We start from the raw sequence: 19035 nt of genomic DNA, 5'->3' as shown, positions 1-19035 counted from the left end.
CCCCACCTCTGATTCTCCAGCTCTGATTCCCCGCCTCTGATTCCCCGCATCTGATTCCCTGCATCTGATTCCAAGCCTCTGATTCCCTGCATCTGATTCCCAACCTCTGATTCCCCACCTCTGATTCCCCATATCTGATTCCCCGCCTCTGTTTCCCCGCCTCTGATTCCCCGCCTCTGTTTCCCCATATCTGATTCCCGGCCTCTGATTCCCCGCCTCTGATTCCCCGCCTCTTATTCCCTGCCTCTTATTCCCCATCTCCGATTCCGCACATCTGATTCCCTGCCTCTGATTCCCCGCCTCTGATTCCCCGCCTCTGATTCCCTGCCTCTGATTCCCAACATCTGATTCCCCACCTCTGATTCCCCATATCTGATTCCCCGCCTCTGTTTCCCCAGCTCTGATTCCCCGTGTTTGATTCCCTGCCTCTGATTCCCTGCCCTGATTCCCCATCTCTGTTTCACCGCCTTTGATTCGCCACCTCTGATTCCCCTTATCTGATTCCCCGCCTCTGTTTCCCCGCCTCTGATTCCCTGCCTCTGATTCCCAACCTCTGATTCCACACCTCTGATTCCCCATATCTGATTCCCCGCCAGTGTTTCCCCACCTCTGATTCCCCGCCCCTGTTTTCCCATATCTGATTCCCCGCCTCTGATTCCCCAACCCTGATTCCCAGCCTCTGATTCCCCAGCTCTGATTCCCCGCCTCTGATTCCCCGTGTTTGATTCCCTGCCTCTGATTGCCCGCCTCTGATTCCCCATCTCTGATTCACCGCCTTTGATTCGCCACCTCTGATTCCCCATATCTGATTCCCTGTCTCTGTTTCCCCACCTCTGATTCCCCATATCTCATTCCCCGCCTCTGAATCCCCATCTCTGATTCCCGGACTCTGATTCCCCACCTCTGATTCCCGGCCTCTTATTCCCGGCATCTGATTCCGGCCTCTGATTCCCGGCCTCTGATTCCCTGCTTCTGATTCTGATTCCCTGCCTCTGATTCCCCATCTCTGATTGCGCACATCTGATTCCCTGCCTCTGATTCCCCACCTCTGATTCCCCATATCTGATTCCCCGCCTCTGTTTCCCCGCCTCTGATTCCCCGCCTCTGTTTCCCAATATCTAAGTCCCCGCCTCTGATTCCCCAACTCTGATTCCCCACCTCTGATTCTCCAGCTCTGATTCCCCGCCTCTGTTTCCCCATATCTAAGTCCCCGCCTCTGATTCCCCAACTCTGATTCCCCACCTCTGATTCCCCAGCTCTGATTCCCCGCCTCTGATTCCTCGCATCTGATTCCCAGCATCTGATTCCCAGCCTCTGATTCCCTGCCTGTGATTCCCAACCTCTGATTCCCCACCTCTGATTCCCCATATCTGATTCCCCGCCTCTGTTTCCCCGCCTCTGATTCCCCGCCTCTGTTTCCCCATATCTGATTCCCCGCCTCTATTTGCCCACCTCTGATTCCCCACCTCAGTTTCCCCAGCTCTGATTCCCCGCCTCTGATTCCCCGCATCTGATTCCCTGCATCTGATTCCCAGCCTCTGATTCCCTGCCTGTGATTCCCAACCTCTGATTCCCCACCTCTGATTCCCCATATCTGATTCCCCGCCTCTGTTTCCCCACCTCTGATTCCCCGCCTCTGTTTCCCCATATCTGATTCCCCGCCTCTATTTGCCCACCTCTGATTACCCACCTCAGTTTCCCCATATCTGATTCCCCGCCTCTGAATCCCCAACTCTGATTCCCTGCATCTAATTCCCCAGCTCTGATTCCCCGCCTCTGATTCCCAGTGTCTGATTTCCTGCCTCTGATTCCCCGCCTCTGATTCCCCGCCTCTGATTCCCTGCCTCTGATTCCCAACATCTGATTCCCCACCTCTGATTCCCCATATCTGATTCCCCGCCTCTGTTTCCCCAGCTCTGATTCCCCGTGTTTGATTCCCTGCCTCTGATTCCCTGCCCTGATTCCCCATCTCTGTTTCACCGCCTTTGATTCGCCACCTCTGATTCCCCTTATCTGATTCCCCGCCTCTGTTTCCCCGCCTCTGATTCCCTGCCTCTGATTCCCAACCTCTGATTCCACACCTCTGATTCCCCATATCTGATTCCCCGCCAGTGTTTCCCCACCTCTGATTCCCCGCCCCTGTTTTCCCATATCTGATTCCCCGCCTCTGATTCCCCAACCCTGATTCCCAGCCTCTGATTCCCCAGCTCTGATTCCCCGCCTCTGATTCCCCGTGTTTGATTCCCTGCCTCTGATTGCCCGCCTCTGATTCCCCATCTCTGATTCACCGCCTTTGATTCGCCACCTCTGATTCCCCATATCTGATTCCCTGTCTCTGTTTCCCCACCTCTGATTCCCCATATCTCATTCCCCGCCTCTGAATCCCCATCTCTGATTCCCGGACTCTGATTCCCCACCTCTGATTCCCGGCCTCTTATTCCCGGCATCTGATTCCGGCCTCTGATTCCCGGCCTCTGATTCCCTGCTTCTGATTCTGATTCCCTGCCTCTGATTCCCCATCTCTGATTGCGCACATCTGATTCCCTGCCTCTGATTCCCCACCTCTGATTCCCCATATCTGATTCCCCGCCTCTGTTTCCCCGCCTCTGATTCCCCGCCTCTGTTTCCCAATATCTAAGTCCCCGCCTCTGATTCCCCAACTCTGATTCCCCACCTCTGATTCTCCAGCTCTGATTCCCCGCCTCTGTTTCCCCATATCTAAGTCCCCGCCTCTGATTCCCCAACTCTGATTCCCCACCTCTGATTCCCCAGCTCTGATTCCCCGCCTCTGATTCCTCGCATCTGATTCCCAGCATCTGATTCCCAGCCTCTGATTCCCTGCCTGTGATTCCCAACCTCTGATTCCCCACCTCTGATTCCCCATATCTGATTCCCCGCCTCTGTTTCCCCGCCTCTGATTCCCCGCCTCTGTTTCCCCATATCTGATTCCCCGCCTCTATTTGCCCACCTCTGATTCCCCACCTCAGTTTCCCCAGCTCTGATTCCCCGCCTCTGATTCCCCGCATCTGATTCCCTGCATCTGATTCCCAGCCTCTGATTCCCTGCCTGTGATTCCCAACCTCTGATTCCCCACCTCTGATTCCCCATATCTGATTCCCCGCCTCTGTTTCCCCACCTCTGATTCCCCGCCTCTGTTTCCCCATATCTGATTCCCCGCCTCTATTTGCCCACCTCTGATTACCCACCTCAGTTTCCCCATATCTGATTCCCCGCCTCTGAATCCCCAACTCTGATTCCCTGCATCTAATTCCCCAGCTCTGATTCCCCGCCTCTGATTCCCAGTGTCTGATTTCCTGCCTCTGATTCCCCGCCTCTGATTACCCATGTCTGATTCACCGCCTCTGATTCCCCACTTCTGATTCCCCATCTCTGATTCCGCACATCCCATTCCCTGCCTCTGATTCCCCGCCTCTGATTCCCCGCCTCAGATTCCCCGTGTCTGATTTCCTGCCTCTGATTCCCCGCCTCTGATTACCCATGTCTGATTCACCGCCTCTGATTCCCCACCTCTGATTCCCCATCTCTGATTCCGCACATCCGATTCCCTGCTTCTGATTCCCCGCCTCTGATTCACAGCCTCTGATTCCCCAGCTCTGATTCCCCGCCTCAGATTCCCCGCGTCTTATTCCCTGCTTCTGATTCTGATTCCCTGCCTCTGATTCCCCATCTCTGATACCGCACATCTGATTATCTGCCTCTGATTCCCCACCTCTGATTCCCAATATCTGATTCCCCGCCTCTGTTTCCCCGCCTCTGATTCCCCGCCTCTGTTTCCCCATATCTAAGTCCCCGCCTCTGATTCCCCAACTCTGATTCCCCACCTCTGATTCCCCAGCTCTGATTCCCCACCTCTGATTCCCCATATCTGATTCCCCGCCTCTGAATCCCCAACTCTGATTCCCTGCATCTAATTCCCCAGCTCTGATTCCCCGCCTCTGATTCCCCGTGTCTGATTTCCTGCCTCTGATTCCCCGCCTCTGATTACCCATGTCTGATTCACCGCCTCTGATTCCCCACCTCTGATTCCCCATCTCTGATTCCGCACATCCGATTCCCTGCCTCTGATTCCCCGCCTCTGATTCACCGCCTCTGATTCCCGGCCTCTGATTTCCCGCCTCTGATTCCCTGCCACTGATACCCCGCCCCTGATTCCCCACCTCTGATTCCCCATATCTGATTCCCCGCCTCTGATTCCCCATATCTGATTCCCCGCCTCTGATTCCCCATATATGATTCCCCGCCTCTGATTTCCCAACTCTGATTCCCCGCCTCTGATTCCCCAGCTCTGAAACCCCGCCTCTGATTCCCCGCGTCTGATTACCGCCTCTGATTCCCCAGCTCTGATTCCCTGCCTCTGATTCCCCGTGTTTGATTCCCTGCCTCTGATTCCCGGCCTCTGATTCCCCATCTCTGATTCACCGCCTTTGATTCGCCACCTCTGATTCCCCATATCTGATTCCCCGCCTCTGTTTCCCCGCCTCTGATTCCCCGCCTCTGATTCCCCATATCTCATTCCCCGCCTCTGAATCCCCATCTCTGATTCCCGGACTCTGATTCCCCACCTCTGATTCCCGGCCTCTTATTCCCGGCATCTGATTCCGGCCTCTGATCCCCGGCCTCTGATTCCCTGCTTCTGATTCTGATTCCCTGCCTCTGATTCCCCATCTCTGATTGCGCACATCTGATTCCCTGCCTCTGATTCCCCACCTCTGATTCCCCATATCTGATTCCCCGCCTCTGTTTCCCCGCCTCTGATTCCCCGCCTCTGTTTCCCAATATCTAAGTCCCCGCCTCTGATTCCCCAACTCTGATTCCCCACCTCTGATTCTCCAGCTCTGATTCCCCGCCTCTGATTCCCCGCATCTGATTCACTGCATCTGATTCCAAGCCTCTGATTCCCTGCCTCTGATTCCCAACCTCTGATTCCCCACCTCTGATTTCCCATATCTGATTCCCCGCCTCTGTTTCCCCGCCTCTGATTCCCCGCCTCTGATTCCCTGCCTCTGATTCCCCATCTCCGATTCCGCACATCTGATTCCCTGCCTCTGATTCCCCGCCTCTGATTCCCCGCCTCTGATTCCCTGCCTCTGATTCGCAACATCTGATTCTCCACCTCTGATTCCCCATATCTGATTCCCCGCCTGTTTCCCCGCCTCTGACTCCCCTCCTCTGATTCCCCAACTCTAATTCCCCGCCTCTGATTCCCCAGCTCTGATTCCCCGTGTTTGATTCCCTACCTCTGATTCCCTGCCCTGATTCCCCATCTCTGTTTCACCGCCTTTGATTCGCCACCTCTGATTCCCCATATCTGATTCCCGTCCTCTGTTTCCCCGCCTCTGATTCCCTGCCTCTGATACCCAACCTCTGATTCCACACCTCTGATTCCCCATATCTGATTCCTCGCCTCTTGTTTCCCCGCCTCTGATTCCCCGCCCCTGTTTCCCCATATCTGATTCCCCGCCTCTGATTCCCCAACTCTGATTCCCCGCCTCTGATTCCCCAGCTCTGATTCCCCGCCTCTGATTCCCCGTGTTTGATTCCCTGCCTCTGATTGCCCGCCTCTGATTCCCCATCTCTGATTCACCGCCTTTGATTCGCCACCACTGATTCCCCATATCTGATTCCCCACCTCTGTTTCCCCGCCTCTGATTCCCCGCCTCTGATTCTCCATATCTCATTCTCCGCCTCTGAATCCCCATCTCTGATTCCCGGACTCTGATTCCCCACCTCTGATTCCCGGCCTCTTATTCCCAGCATCTGATTCCCGGCCTCTGATTCCCGGCCTCTGATTCCCCGCTTCTGATTCTGATTCCCTGCCTCTGATTCCCCATCTCTGATTCCGCACATCTGATTCCCTGCCTCTGATTCCCCACCTCTGATTCCCCATATCTGATTCCCCGCCTCTGTTTCCCCGCCTCTGATTCCCCGCCTCTGTTTCCCCATATCTAATTCCCAACCTCTGATGCCCCAACTCTAATTCCCTGCCTCTGATTCCCCGCGTTCTATTCCCTGCCTCTGATTCCCCGCCTGTGATTCCCCATCTCTGATTCACCACCTCTGATTCCCCACCTCTGATTCCCCATATCTGATTCCCCGTGTCTGATTTCCTGCCTCTGATTCCCCGCCTCTGATTACCCATGTCTGATTCACCGCCTCTGATTCCCCACATCTGATACCCCATCTCTGATTCCGCACATCAGATTCCCTGCCTCTGATTCCCCACCTCTGATTCACCGCCTCTGATTCACCGCCTCTGATTCCCGGCCTCTGATTTCCCGCCTCTGATTCCCTGCCACTGATTCCCCGCCCCTGATTCCCCACCTCTGATTCCCCATATCTGATTCCCCGCCTCTGTTTCCCCGCCTCTGATTCCCCGCCTCTGATTCCCCATATCTGATTCCCCGCCTCTGATTCCCCAACTCTGATTCCCCGCCTCTGATTCCCCAGCTCTGAATCCCCGCCTCTGATTCCCTGCGTCTGATTACCGGCCTCTGATTCCCCACCTCTGATTCCCCATATCTGATTCCCCGCCTCTGTTTCCCCGCCTCTGATTCCCCACCTCTGATTAACAATATCTGATTCCCCGCCTCTGATTCCCCACCTCTGATTCCCCGCCTCTGATTCGCCAGCTATGATTCCCCACCTCTGATTCCCCGCGTCTGATTCCCTGCCTCTGATACCCCGCCTCTGATTCCACATCTCTGATTCACCACCTCTGATTCCCAGCGTCTGATTCCCCGCCTCTGATTCCCCATCTCTGATTCCCCATCTCTGATTCCCCATCTCTGATTCCCCAATTCTGATTCCCCGCCTCTGATTCCCCAGCTCTGAATCCTCGCCTCTGATTCCCTGCCTCTGATTCCCAACATCTGATTCCACACCTCTGAATTCCCATATTGATTCCCTGCCTCTGATTCAACGCCTCTGATTCCCCAACTCTGATTCCCCGCCTCTGATTCCCCAGCTCTGATTCCCCGCCTCTTATACCCCGTGTTTGATTCCCTGCCTCTGATTCCCGGCCTCTGATTCCCCATCTCTGATTCACCTCCGTTCATTCGCCACCTCTGATTCCCCGCCTCTGATTCCCCGCCTCTGTTTCCCCGCCTCTGATTCCCCTCCTCTGATTCCCCATATCTCATTCCCCGCCTCTGAATCCCCATCTCTGATTCCCGGACTCTGATTCCCCACCTCTGATTCCCGGACTCTTATTCCCGGCATCTTATTCCGGCCTCTGATTCCTGGCCTCTGATTCCCTGCTTCTGATTCTGATTCCCTGCCTCTGATTCCCCATCTCTGATTGCGCACATCTGATTCCCTGCCTCTGATTCCCCACCTCTGATTCCCCATATCTGATTTCCAGCCTCTGTTTCCCCGCCTCTGATTCCCCGCCTCTGTTTCCCAATATCTAAGTCCCCGCCTCTGATTCCCCAACTCTGATTCCCCACCTCTGATTCTCCAGCTCTGCTTCCCCGCCTCTGATTCCCCGCATCTGATTCCCTGCATCTGATTCCAAGCCTCTGATTCCCTGCATCTGATTCCCAACCTCTGATTCCCCACCGCTGATTCCCCATATCTGATTCCCCACCTCTGTTTCCCCGCCTCTGATTCCCCGCCTCTGTTTCCAGATATCTGATTCCCGGCCTCTGATTCCCCGCCTCTGATTCCCCGCCTCTGATTCCCTGCCTCTGATTCCCCATCTCCGATTCCGCACATCTGATTCCCTGCCTCTGATTCCCCGCCTCTGATTCCCCGCCTCTGATTCCCTGCCTCTGATTCCCAACATCTGATTCCCCACCTCTGATTCCCCATATCTGATTCCCCGCCTCTGTTTCCCCGCCTCTGATTCCCCTCCTCTGATTCCCCAACTCTAATTCCCCGCCTCTGATTCCCCAGCTCTGATTCCCCGTGTTTGATTCCCTGCCTCTGATTCCCTGCCCTGATTCCCCATCTCTGTTTCACCGCCTTTGATTCGCCACCTCTGATTCCCCTTATCTGATTCCCCGCCTCTGTTTCCCCGCCTCTGATTCCCTGCCTCTGATTCCCAACCTCTGATTCCACACCTCTGATTCCCCATATCTGATTCCCCGCCTGTGATTCCCCACCTCTGATTCCCCGCCCCTGTTTCCCCATATCTGATTCCCCGCCTCTGATTCCCCAACCCTGATTCCCCGCCTCTGATTCCCCAGCTCTGATTCCCCGCCTCTGATTCCCCGTGTTTGATTCCCTGCCTCTGATTGCCCGCCTCTGATTCCCCATCTCTGATTCACCGCCTTTGATTCGCCACCTCTGATTCCCCATATCTGATTCCCTGTCTCTGTTTCCCCGCCTCTGATTCCCCGCCTCTGATTCCCCATATCTCATTCCCCGCCTCTGAATCCCCATCTCTGATTCCCGGACTCTGATTCCCCACCTCTGATTCCCGGCCTCTTATTCCCGGCATCTGATTCCGGCCTCTGATTCCCTGCTTCTGATTCTGATTCCCTGTCTCTGATTCCCCATCTCTGATTGAGAACATCTGATTCCCTGCCTCTGATTCCCCACCTCTGATTCCCCATATCTGATTCCCCGCCTCTGTTTCCCCGCCTCTGATTCCCCGCCTCTGTTTCCCAATATCTAAGTCCCCGCCTCTGATTCCCCAACTCTGATTCCCCACCTCTGATTCCCCAGCTCTGATTCCCCGCCTCTGATTCCCCGCATCTGATTCCCTGCATCTGATTCCCAGCCTCTGATTCCCTGCCTGTGATTCCCAACCTCTGATTCCCCACCTCTGATTCCCCATATCTGATTCCCCGCCTCTGTTTCCCCACCTCTGATTCCCCACCTCAGTTTCCCCATATCTGATTCCCCGCCTCTGAATCCCCAACTCTGATTCCCCACCTCAGTTTCCCCATATCTGATTCCCCGCCTCTGAATCCCCAACTCTGATTCCCTGCATCTAATTCCCCAGCTCTGATTCCCCGCCTCTGATTCCCCGTGTCTGATTTCCTGCCTCTGATTCCACGCCTCTGATTACCCATGTCTGATTCACCTCCTCTGATTCCCCTCCTCTGATTCCCCAGCTCTGATTCCCCGTGTTTGATTCCCTGCCTCTGATTGCCCGCCTCTGATTCCCCATCTCTGTTTCACCGCCTTTGATTCGCCACCTCTGATTCCCCATATCTGATTCCCGTCCTCTGTTTCCCCGCCTCTGATTCCCTGCCTCTGATTCCCAACCTCTTATTCCACACCTCTGATTCCCCATATCTGATTCCTCGCCTCTTGTTTCCCCGCCTCTGATTCCCCGCCCCTGTTTCCCCATATCTGATTCCCCGCCTCTGATTCCCCAACTCTGATTCCCCGCCTCTGATTCCCCAGCTCTGATTCCCCGCCTCTGATTCCCCGTGTTTGATTCCCTGCCTCTGATTGCCCGCCTCTGATTCCCCATCTCTGATTCACCGCCTTTGATTCGCCACCACTGATTCCCCATATCTGATTCCCCACCTCTGTTTCCCCGCCTCTGATTCCCCGCCTCTGATTCTCCATATCTCATTCTCCGCCTCTGAATCCCCATCTCTGATTCCAGGACTCTGATTCCCCACCTCTGATTCCCGGCCTCTTATTCCCAGCATCTGATTCCCGGCCTCTGATTCCCGGCCTCTGATTCCCCGCTTCTGATTCTGATTCCCTGCCTCTGATTCCCCATCTCTGATTCCGCACATCTGATTCCCTGCCTCTGATTCCCCACCTCTGATTCCCCATATCTGATTCCCCGCCTCTGTTTCCCCGCCTCTGATTCCCCGCCTCTGTTTCCCCATATCTAATTCCCAACCTCTGATGCCCCAACTCTAATTCCCTGCCTCTGATTCCCCGCGTTCTATTCCCTGCCTCTGATTCCCCGCCTGTGATTCCCCATCTCTGATTCCTCGCCTCTTGTTTCCCCGCCTCTGAATCCCCATCTCTGATTCCCGGACTCTGATTCCCCAACTCTGATTGCGCACATCTGATTCCCTGCCTCTGATTCCCCACCTCTGATTCCCCAGCTCTGATTCCCTGCCTCTGATTCCCCGTGTTTGATTCCCTGCCTCTGATTCCCGGCCTCTGATTCCCCATCTCTGATTCACCGCCTTTGATTCGCCACCTCTGATTCCCCATATCTGATTCCCCGCCTCTGTTTCCCCGCCTCTGATTCCCCGCCTCTGATTCCCCATATCTCATTCCCCGCCTCTGAATCCCCATCTCTGATTCCCGGACTCTGATTCCCCACCTCTGATTCCCGGCCTCTTATTCCCGGCATCTGATTCCGGCCTCTGATCCCCGGCCTCTGATTCCCAGCTTCTGATTCTGATTCCCTGCCTCTGATTCCCCAACTCTGATTGCGCACATCTGATTCCCTGCCTCTGATTCCCCACCTCTGATTCCCCATATCTGATTCCCTGCCTCTGTTTCCCCGCATCTGATTCCCCGCCTCTGTTTCCCAATATCTAAGTCCCCGCCTCTGATTCCCCAACTCTGATTCCCCACCTCTGATTCTCCAGCTCTGATTCCCCGCCTCTGATTCCCCGCATCTGATTCCCTGCATCTGATTCCAAGCCTCTGATTCCCTGCCTCTGATTCCCAACCTCTGATTCCCCACCTCTGATTTCCCATATCTGATTCCCCGCCTCTGTTTCCCCGCCTCTGATTCCCCGCCTCTGATTCCCTGCCTCTGATTCCCCATCTCCGATTCCGCACATCTGATTCCCTGCCTCTAATTCCCCGCCTCTGATTCCCCGCCTCTGATTCCCTGCCTCTGATTCGCAACATCTGATTCTCCACCTCTGATTCCCCATATCTGATTCCCCGCCTGTTTCCCCGCCTGTTTCCCCGCCTCTGACTCCCCTCCTCTGATTCCCCAACTCTAATTCCCCGCCTCTGATTCCCCAGCTCTGATTCCCCGTGTTTGATTCCCTGCCTCTGATTCCCTGCCCTGATTCCCCATCTCTGTTTCACCGCCTTTGATTCGCCACCTCTGATTCCCCATATCTGATTCCCGTCCTCTGTTTCCCCGCCTCTGATTCCCTGCCTCTGATTCCCAACCTCTGATTCCACACCTCTGATTCCCCATATCTGATTCCTCGCCTCTTGTTTCCCCGCCTCTGATTCCCCGCCCCTGTTTCCCCATATCTGATTCCCCGCCTCTGATTCCCCAACTCTGATTCCCCGCCTCTGATTCCCCAGCTCTGATTCCCCGCCTCTGATTCCCCGTGTTTGATTCCCTGCCTCTGATTGCCCGCCTCTGATTCCCCATCTCTGATTCACCGCCTTTGATTCGCCACCACTGATTCCCCATATCTGATTCCCCACCTCTGTTTCCCCGCCTCTGATTCCCCGCCTCTGATTCTCCATATCTCATTCTCCGCCTCTGAATCCCCATCTCTGATTCCCGGACTCTGATTCCCCACCTCTGATTCCCGGCCTCTTATTCCCAGCATCTGATTCCCGGCCTCTGATTCCCGGCCTATGATTCCCCGCTTCTGATTCTGATTCCCTGCCTCTGATTCCCCATCTCTGATTCCGCACATCTGATTCCCTGCCTCTGATTCCCCACCTCTGATTCCCCATATCTGATTCCCCGCCTCTGTTTCCCCGCCTCTGATTCCCCGCCGCTGTTTCCCCATATCTAATTCCCAACCTCTGATGCCCCAACTCTAATTCCCTGCCTCTGATTCCCCGCGTTCTATTCCCTGCCTCTGATTCCCCGCCTGTGATTCCCCATCTCTGATTCACCACCTCTGATTCCCCACCTCTGATTCCCCATATCTGATTCCCCGTGTCTGATTTCCTGCCTCTGATTCCCCGCCTCTGATTACCCATGTCTGATTCTCCGCCTCTGATTCCCCACATCTGATTCCCCATCTCTGATTCCGCACATCAGATTCCCTGCCTCTGATTCCCCGCCTCTGATTCACCGCCTCTGATTCACCGCCTCTGATTCCCGGCCTCTGATTTCCCGCCTCTGATTCCCTGCCACTGATACCCCGCCCCTGATTCCCCACCTCTGATTCCCCATATCTGATTCCCCGCCTCTGTTTCCCCGCCTCTGATTCCCCGCCTCTGTTTCCCAATATCTAAGTCCCCGCCTCTGATTCCCCAACTCTGATTCCCCACCTCTGATTCTCCAGCTCTGATTCCCTGCCTCTGATTCCCCGCATCTGATTCCCTGCATCTGATTCCAAGCCTCTGATTCCCTGCCTCTGATTCCCAACCTCTGATTCCCCACCTCTGATTTCCCATATCTGATTCCCCGCCTCTGTTTCCCCGCCTCTGATTCCCCGCCTCTGTTTCCCCATATCTGATTCCCGGCCTCTGATTCCCCGCCTCTGATTCCCCGCCTCTGATTCCCTGCCTCTGATTCCCCATCTCCGATTCCGCACATCTGATTCCCTGCCTCTGATTCCCCGCCTCTGATTCCCCGCCTCTGATTCCCTGCCTCTGATTCCCAACATCTGATTCTCCACCTCTGATTCCCCATATCTGATTCCCCGCCTGTTTCCCCGCCTCTGACTCCCCTCCTCTGATTCCGAACTCTAATTCCCCGCCTCTGATTCCCCAGCTCTGATTCCCCGTGTTTGATTCCCTGCCTCTGATTCCCTGCCCTGATTCCCCATCTCTGTTTCACCGCCTTTGATTCGCCACCTCTGATTCCCCACCTCTGATTCCCGGACTCTTATTCCCGGCATCTGATTCCGGCCTCTGATTCCTGGCCTCTGATTCCCTGCTTCTGATTCTGATTCCCTGCCTCTGATTCCCCATCTCTGATAGCGCACATCTGATTCCCTGCTTCTGATTCCCCACCTCTGATTCCCCATATCTGATTTCCCGCCTCTGTTTCCCCGCCTCTGATTCCCCGCCTCTGTTTCCCAATATCTAAGTCCCCGCCTCTGATACCCCAACTCTGATTCCCCACCTCTGATTCTCCAGCTCTGATTCCCCGCCTCTGATTCCCCGCATCTGATTCCCTGCATCTGATTCCAAGCCTCTGATTCCCTGCATCTGATTCCCCGCCTCTGATTCCCCATATCTGATTCCCTGCCTCTGATTCCCAACATCTGATTCTCCACCTCTGATTCCCCATATCTGATTCCCCGCCTGTTTCCCCGCCTCTGACTCCCGTCCTCTGATTCCGAACTCTAATTCCCCGCCTCTGATTCCCCAGCTCTGATTCCCCGTGTTTGATTCCCTGCCTCTGATTCCCTGCCCTGATTCCCCATCTCTGTTTCACCGCCTTTGATTCGCCACCTCTGATTCCCCACCTCTGATTCCCGGACTCTTATTCCCGGCATCTGATTCCGGCCTCTGATTCCTGGCCTCTGATTCCCTGCTTCTGATTCTGATTCCCTGCCTCTGATTCCCCATCTCTGATAGCGCACATCTGATTCCCTGCTTCTGATTCCCCACCTCTGATTCCCCATATCTGATTTCCCGCCTCTGTTTCCCCGCCTCTGATTCCCCGCCTCTGTTTCCCAATATCTAAGTCCCCGCCTCTGATACCCCAACTCTGATTCCCCACCTCTGATACTCCAGCTCTGATTCCCCGCCTCTGATTCCCCGCATCTGATTCCCTGCATCTGATTCCAAGCCTCTGATTCCCTGCATCTGATTCCCCGCCTCTGTTTCCCCATATCTGATTCCCGGCCTCTGATTCCCCGCCTCTGATTCCCCGCCTCTGATTCCCTGCCTCTGATTCCCCATCTCCGATTCCGCACATCTGATTCCCTGCCTCTGATTCCCCGCCTCTGATTCACCGCCTCTGATTCCCTGCCTCTGATTCCCAACATCTGATTCCCCACCTCTGATTCCCCATATCTGATTCCCCGCCTCTGTTTCCCCAGCTCTGATTCCCCGTGTTTGATTCCCTGCCTCTGATTCCCTGCCCTGATTCCCCATCTCTGTTTCACCGCCTTTGATTCGCCACCTCTGATTCCCCTTATCTGATTCCCCGCCTCTGTTTCCCCGCCTCTGATTCCCTGCCTCTGATTCCCAACCTCTGATTCCACACCTCTGATTCCCCATATCTGATTCCCCGCCTGTGTTTCCCCACCTCTGATTCCCCGCCCCTGTTTCCCCATATCTGATTCCCCGCCTCTGATTCCCCAACCCTGATTCCCAGCCTCTGATTCCCCAGCTCTGATTCCCCGCCTCTGATTCCCCGTGTTTGATTCCCTGCCTCTGATTGCCCGCCTCTGATTCCCCATCTCTGATTCACCGCCTTTGATTCGCCACCTCTGATTCCCCATATCTGATTCCCTGTCTCTGTTTCCCCACCTCTGATTCCCCGCCTCTGATTCCCCATATCTCATTCCCCGCCTCTGAATCCCCATCTCTGATTCCCGGACTCTGATTCCCCACCTCTGATTCCCGGCCTCTTATTCCCGGCATCTGATTCCGGCCTCTGATTCCCGGCCTCTGATTCCCTGCTTCTGATTCTGATTCCCTGCCTCTGATTCCCCATCTCTGATTGCGCACATCTGATTCCCTGCCTCTGATTCCCCACCTCTGATTCCCCATATCTGATTCCCCGCCTCTGTTTCCCCGCCTCTGATTCCCCGCCTCTGTTTCCCAATATCTAAGTCCCCGCCTCTGATTCCCCAACTCTGATTCCCCACCTCTGATTCTCCAGCTCTGATTCCCCGCCTCTGTTTCCCCATATCTAAGTCCCCGCCTCTGATTCCCCAACTCTGATTCCCCACCTCTGATTCCCCAGCTCTGATTCCCCGCCTCTGATTCCCCGCATCTGATTCCCAGCATCTGATTCCCAGCCTCTGATTCCCTGCCTGTGATTCCCAACCTCTGATTCCCCACCTCTGATTCCCCATATCTGATTCCCCGCCTCTGTTTCCCCGCCTCTGATTCCCCGCCTCTGTTTCCCCATATCTGATTCCCCGCCTCTATTTGCCCACCTCTGATTCCCCACCTCAGTTTCCCCAGCTCTGATTCCCCGCCTCTGATTCCCCGCATCTGATTCCCTGCATCTGATTCCCAGCCTCTGATTCCCTGCCTGTGATTCCCAACCTCTGATTCCCCACCTCTGATTCCCCATATCTGATTCCCCGCCTCTGTTTCCCCACCTCTGATTCCCCGCCTCTGTTTCCCCATATCTGATTCCCCGCCTCTATTTGCCCACCTCTGATTACCCACCTCAGTTTCCCCATATCTGATTCCCCGCCTCTGAATCCCCAACTCTGATTCCCTGCATCTAATTCCCCAGCTCTGATTCCCCGCCTCTGATTCCCCGTGTCTGATTTCCTGCCTCTGATTCCCCGCCTCTGATTACCCATGTCTGATTCACCGCCTCTGATTCCCCACCTCTGATTCCCCATCTCTGATTCCGCACATCCGATTCCCTGCTTCTGATTCCCCGCCTCTGATTCACAGCCTCTGATTCCCCAGCTCTGATTCCCCGCCTCAGATTCCCCGCGTCTTATTCCCTGCTTCTGATTCTGATTCCCTGCCTCTGATTCCCCATCTCTGATACCGCACATCTGATTCCCTGCCTCTGATTCCCCACCTCTGATTCCCAATATCTGATTCCCCGCCTCTGTTTCCCCGCCTCTGATTCCCCGCCTCTGTTTCCCCATATCTAAGTCCCCGCCTCTGATTCCCCAACTCTGATTCCCCACCTCTGATTCCCCAGCTCTGATTCCCCACCTCTGATTCCCCATATCTGATTCCCCGCCTCTGAATCCCCAACTCTGATTCCCTGCATCTAATTCCCCAGCTCTGATTCCCCGCCTCTGATTCCCCGTGTCTGATTTCCTGCCTCTTATTCCCCGCCTCTGATTACCCATGTCTGATTCACCGCCTCTGATTCCCCACCTCTGATTCCCTATCTCTGATTCCGCATATCCGATTCCCTGCCTCTGATTCCCCGCCTCTGATTCACCGCCTCTGATTCCCGGCCTCTGATTTCCCGCCTCTGATTCCCTGCCACTGATACCCCGCCCCTGATTCCCCACCTCTGATTCCCCATATCTGATTCCCCGCCTCTGTTTCCCCGCCTCTGATTCCCCGCCTCTGATTCCCCATATCTGATTCCCCGCCTCTGATTCCCCAACTCTGATTCCCCGCCTCTGATTCCCCAGCTCTGAAACCCCGCCTCTGATTCCCCGCGTCTGATTTCCGGCCTCTGATTCCCCGCCTCTGATTCTCCATCTCTGATTCACAACCTCTGATTCCCCACCTCTGATTGCCCATATCTGATTCCCCGCCTCTGTATCCCCGCCTCTGATTCCCCAGCTCTGATTAACAATATCTGATTCCCCGCCTCTGATTCCCCACCTCTGATTCCCCGCCTCTGATTCGCCAGCTATGATTCCCCGCCTCTGATTCCCCAGCTCTGATTCCCTGCCTCTGATTCCCCGTGTTTGATTCCCTGCCTCTGATTCCCGGCCACTGATTCCCCATCTCTGATTCACCGCCTTTGATTCGCCACCTCTGATTCCCCATATCTGATTCCCCGCCTCTGTTTCCCCGCCTCTGATTCCCCGCCTCTGATTCCCCATATCTCATTCCCCGCCTCTGAATCCCCATCTCTGATTCCCGGACTCTGATTTCCCACCTCTGATTCCCGGCCTCTTATTCCCGGCATCTGATTCCGGCCTCTGATCCCCGGCCTCTGATTCCCTGCTTCTGATTCTGATTCCCTGCCTCTGATTCCCCATCTCTGATTGCGCACATCTGATTCCCTGCCTCTGATTCCCCACCTCTGATTCCCCATATCTGATTCCCCGCCTCTGTTTCCCCGCCTCTGATTCCCCGCCTCTGTATCCCAATATCTAAGTCCCCGCCTCTGATTCCCCAACTCTGATTCCCCACCTCTGATTCTCCAGCTCTGATTCCCCGCCTCTGATTCCCCGCATCTGATTCCCTGGATCTGATTCCAAGCCTCTGATTCCCTGCCTCTGATTCCCAACCTCTGATTCCCCACCTCTGATTTCCCATATCTGAGTCCCCGCCTCTGTTTCCCTGCCTCTGATTCCCCGCCTCTGTTTCCCCATATCTGATTCCCGGCCTCTGATTCCCCGCCTCTGATTCCCCGCCTCTGATTCCCTGCCTCTGATTCCCCATCTCCGATTCCGCACATCTGATTCCCTGCCTCTGATTCCCCGCCTCTGATTCCCCGCCTCTGATTCCCTGCCTCTGATTCCCAACATCTGATTCTCCACCTCTGATTCCCCATATCTGATTCCCCGCCTGTTTCCCCGCCTCTGACTCCCCTCCTCTGATTCCCCAACTCTAATTCCCCGCCTCTGATTCCCCAGCTCTGATTCCCCGTGTTTGATTCCCTGCCTCTGATTCCCTGCCCTGATTCCCCATCTCTGTTTCACCGCCTTTGATTCGCCACCTCTGATTCCCCATATCTGATTCCCGTCCTCTGTTTCCCCGCCTCTGATTCCCTGCCTCTGATTCCCAACCTCTGATTCCACACCTCTGATTCCCCATATCTGATTCCTCGCCTCTTGTTTCCCCGCCTCTGATTCCCCGCCCCTGTTTCCCCATATCTGATTCCCTGCCTCTGATTCCCCATCTCTGATAGCGCACATCTGATTCCCTGCTTCTGATTCCCCACCTCTGATTCCCCATATCTGATTTCCCGCCTCTGTTTCCCCGCCTCTGATTCCCCGCCTCTGTTTCCCAATATCTAAGTCCCCGCCTCTGATACCCCAACTCTGATTCCCCACCTCTGATTCTCCAGCTCTGATTCCCCGCCTCTGATTCCCCGCATCTGATTCCCTGCATCTGATTCCAAGCCTCTGATTCCCTGCATCTGATTCCCAACCTCTGATTCCCCACCTCTGATTCCCCATATCTGATTCCCCGCCTCTGTTTCCCCGCCTCTGATTCCCCGCCTCTGTTTCCCCATATCTGATTCCCGGCCTCTGATTCCCCGCCTCTGATTCCCCGCCTCTGATTCCCTGCCTCTGATTCCCCATCTCCGATTCCGCACATCTGATTCCCTGCCTCTGATTCCCCGCCTCTGATTCCCCGCCTCTGATTCCCTGCCTCTGATTCCCAACATCTGATTCCCCACCTCTGATTCCCCATATCTGATTCCCCGCCTCTGTTTCCCCAGCTCTGATTCCCCGTGTTTGATTCCCTGCCTCTGATTCCCTGCCCTGATTCCCCATCTCTGTTTCACCGCCTTTGATTCGCCACCTCTGATTCCCCTTATCTGATTCCCCGCCTCTGTTTCCCCGCCTCTGATTCCCTGCCTCTGATTCCCAACCTCTGATTCCACACCTCTGATTCCCCATATCTGATTCCCCGCCTGTGTTTCCCCACCTCTGATTCCCCGCCCCTGTTTCCCCATATCTGATTCCCCGCCTCTGATTCCCCAACCCTGATTCCCAGCCTCTGATTCCCCAGCTCTGATTCCCCGCCTCTGATTCCCCGTGTTTGATTCCCTGCCTCTGATTGCCCGCCTCTGATTCCCCATCTCTGATTCACCGCCTTTGATTCGCCACCTCTGATTCCCCATATCTGATTCCCTGTCTCTGTTTCCCCACCTCTGATTCCCCGCCTCTGATTCCCCATATCTCATTCCCCGCCTCTGAATCCCCATCTCTGATTCCCGGACTCTGATTCCCCACCTCTGATTCCCGGCCTCTTATTCCCGGCATCTGATTCCGGCCTCTGATTCCCGGCCTCTGATTCCCTGCTTCTGATTCTGATTCCCTGCCTCTGATTCCCCATCTCTGATTGCGCACATCTGATTCCCTGCCTCTGATTCCCCACCTCTGATTCCCCATATCTGATTCCCCGCCTCTGTTTCCCCGCCTCTGATTCCCCGCCTCTGTTTCCCAATATCTAAGTCCCCGCCTCTGATTCCCCAACTCTGATTCCCCACCTCTGATTCTCCAGCTCTGATTCCCCGCCTCTGTTTCCCCATATCTAAGTCCCCGCCTCTGATTCCCCAACTCTGATTCCCCACCTCTGATTCCCCAGCTCTGATTCCCCGCCTCTGATTCCCCGCATCTGATTCCCAGCATCTGATTC

Source organism: Narcine bancroftii, unplaced genomic scaffold (assembly GCF_036971445.1).
Source record: "Narcine bancroftii isolate sNarBan1 unplaced genomic scaffold, sNarBan1.hap1 Scaffold_160, whole genome shotgun sequence".
In the NCBI taxonomy this organism is placed as follows: domain Eukaryota; kingdom Metazoa; phylum Chordata; class Chondrichthyes; order Torpediniformes; family Narcinidae; genus Narcine; species Narcine bancroftii.
Note: the sequence above shows the minus strand (reverse complement) of the source record.